This window comes from Cupressus sempervirens, chromosome 2, assembly GCF_028749045.1.
Source record: "Cupressus sempervirens isolate cs-2001-9-10 chromosome 2, ASM2874904v1, whole genome shotgun sequence".
Classification (NCBI taxonomy): Eukaryota; Viridiplantae; Streptophyta; class Pinopsida; order Cupressales; family Cupressaceae; genus Cupressus; species Cupressus sempervirens.
In genome coordinates this window covers 335993397-335996796 of record NC_143119.1, presented here as the reverse complement: position 1 = coordinate 335996796, position 3400 = coordinate 335993397, and the positions used below count along the sequence as shown (strand labels likewise).

The window sequence follows — 3400 nt, the reverse complement described above, 5'->3', positions numbered from 1 at the left end:
CTAATACCCCGAGCACAACATTTGCTAGTAATGAATATTCTAATTTCAGTTTTATCCAGTGTTTAGTTCCAGTTAGCATAAAGCTATTAATTTCAATTTCATGAACAGTACTGCATATTTTTTAATTAGGAAATGAGATGTTGGAAAGGAGTTATTTCAAATTTTTATTCTTTTCAACCATATTTTCGGTCAGCTTTCTAAATAGCCATGTGTTCAATCAGTACAATCTTAAAAGCGGTGATTAAAAGTGTAATGAGTGCATTGCCTCTTAAAAATTAATAGACCAATATAAGCATGCACCTATTTTTACAAATCTAGCAAACAAATTCAGCTACTGGCAAGGAAAGATGAAGAAAGCTATAAGACAAAACATGAATAAACATGATAACTAGCATAACAAACAACCTGATAATAAAAATTGAACGAAATCTATTTTTACAGCCAAAAGCCTTCAACAGTTCCATAATGAAGCTTAAACAGTTTAGCTTCAAGATTCTTGAAAGCGAAACAATGACGCCCATACAATAAACATAATGAAAGCTAAAGCATTTGGTTAGTGTCATAAACAGACGATTCAAATGACCTCAACAGCTGTGAGTCTGTAAACTGCCTACCATCATGATGCATCATAACAGCTTGACCATGTGAATTACTAGTTTGTGCCTGTGAAGTCCTGTGCATCAAGTCCATGGTGCGTTCAATATCTTGGGAAGTTGTTGGATGGGAACCTCTAAAATTATTTCCCTGCAACAACCCGAACATGTGTCCTTCATAGTTTCCAATACCACCTAGTTGCTCTCCTTGGTGCTCTTTATCTAAACTTACAGGAAAGCCACTTGTGGAGGACTGGGAGCTATTAGTTAGCAATTTGTCTGGCGAGACACGACCAAAGTTGCGCTGTGCTGCTTGCTGGTGCACCATGAGAGGCTGAGTGGTTTCTTGTATAAGCTAATCCATTGTAACACCAACACTCCTTAGGGTAATGTGATCAAATGAGGCTGAACTTGGAGCCCCCCTTGAGGTCCAGGAGTTCGATGACAGAAGAGAGAGAGCACACCCAGAGTCAGAGACTCCTGATAAAGTAGCTGATGCTACACCTAACCCTGCAAGATCTTCACTGGAGGAAGATGATGAGAGTGTCAGAGCTTGACTCACATGTCCCCCAGTGCTTTGCAGGTACTGAGGAATGCCCTGATTAATAGCACCGCAAGGTACACCCTTATTGGAACTCTGTAGATACAAAAGCAACTTGTCTGTGTTGTAACGAGAGAGGGAGCTTCCCATTACTTGTCCATCAAATGGTGATTGGTCACCTGACTTGACCCTTGGCCAACATCCTTTTCCATAGCCAAGCTTGAAGTCAATGGAATCCCCCAAAAATGAACTTGTGCCGTATTGTGAGTGCATGAAATGTGATCTATCCATCAATAAGTTGCTAATTCGCCTGTCATCTGTTATTTAAATATGAGAGAGATGTTAGTTTGCACATGCAGTGCAGCTGTGTTATTTTCCGAACAGTAGCTCATAAAGAGCAACAACTAATTAATTAATTTTTGAATTTACCAAGAAGATTTTAGTTGAAACTATTTTTTGCTAACAGACATCTGTAAATCCTTGTGCCTAATTGAGCATAGGAATTGGGAACATGGCTGTGGTCAGAATTTTCTTTGTCTAAGGTTTAACATTAATCTCAGATTGGATTACCTCTGGTTGCAAATATAGAGGCCCTAACGAGTAGAACAGATGGGCATGGGAGTGAGGAAATGTTGTAGAATAATACACCATGGACGCCTGTTCTATGAACCAAAAGGTTACATGTTTCAAAGTTGTTTACTGAAATGTAACATGATTCATCACTAATTATTGTCGATGGCTATTAAAGCTCTTAGTGCAGGAATATTATTCATAACTGCAGATTAAAGCAAACTATGTGTACTGTGGGTCGAGAAAACACCAAAGCAATTGACATCCTCAAGTTTAAAGCACTACCAATGTCAAAATCTCACAAACATTATGCAAAGGAAATCAAATTGCAAAACGAAAAACTTAGGGTTTGTTTGGTGAGCGGAATAGGAATATGTATTTTGAAATAGAATGCATTCCTGTTCTCTGTTTGGTTCAGCCAATATTTGATAAAAATTTGCGGACCCAAAAATTTATGTTTTCTAAAAATTTTTAAAATAGAATAGGAATACATATTCCAATAATACCTATTTTGGTGGAATTGCAAAACCTCATTTTTGGGCCAAAAATGGAATACATATTCCATTTTTACTTCGTATTCCAATCTCATTTTGGTGCATCCAAACAAGGAATTCAAAATTTTTGGAATACGTATCCCTATTCCACTCATCAAACGGGCCCTTATGAGTTAGGATGATGTCTAGCTAAAACATTACACACTAAGGGAAGAATTAAGTTTCAGAAAAAAAGTCAACTTTGACTATTTAACACTTTTGATCTGAGAATTAAACTTAGTGTGTGATATTTAAGCCATTCTAGCTCAGAAACGACCGAGGAATTCACCCACTTTTCATGGGTTGGCTTTATCCCTGCATTTAGGTGGATGAATTTATTATAATGAATGGTACTCATTAAATGGAAAATGGAAAATGGTACTCATAGATGATTTCAATCGTAGGACATGGGTGTATTTTTTAAAGAATAAATCTGAAGCATTTGATAAATTTGTAGAATTTAAAGCCCAGGCTGAAAGAGAATGTGGACATTACATCAAGGTCCTCAGATCAGATAGAGGAGGGGAGTATACCTCCAATTATTTTGTAAATTTTTGCAGGAAACATGGCATAAAGAAAGAGCTCACAACTAGCTATACACCACAGTAGAATGGAGTGGCTGAAAGAAAGAATAGGACCATTGTTGAAATGGAAAGGAGCATGATGAAAGAGAAAGGTCTCACAACTGAATTTTGGGGAGAGGCTGTGGCAACAACAGTTTACCTAATCAATAGGTGTCCCACTAAGGCAGTTCGTGACAGAATTCCAATGGAAGCATGGTCACGAAGAAGATGGACAGTTTAACACTTAAGGGTATTTGGATGTGTTGCATATGCACATGTGCATAAAGAGCAAAGGAAAAAATTTGATAACAAAGGTGTGAAATGCATTTTCACAGGGTACAGTCCAGAATCAAAGGCATACAAATTGTATGACCCACTGAATAACAAGATGATGCTTTCAAGAGATGTGGAATTTCTTGCAAATCAGTCTTGGTATGGTTCAATTGATGAATCACCAAGCACTTCAAGTAAAGTGCCAATCATGAGTGAAGAGGATGCTGATGAACATCAAGAAGAAGGAGTAGATAGAAGGAAAGGCAAGCAGCCTCAGTCATTACCGAGCTCCTCTAGGCATGACAAAGTGTCAGGGCCAAGCAATAG

The 3400-nt window shown here is 37.8% G+C and overlaps 1 pseudogene; it reads right to left on the bottom strand.

Moving 5' to 3' along the window:
* Window positions 1-389: 389 nt before the first annotated feature.
* Window positions 390-1785, bottom strand: LOC149572500 (uncharacterized; annotated as a pseudogene).
* Window positions 1786-3400: the final 1615 nt, after the last annotated feature.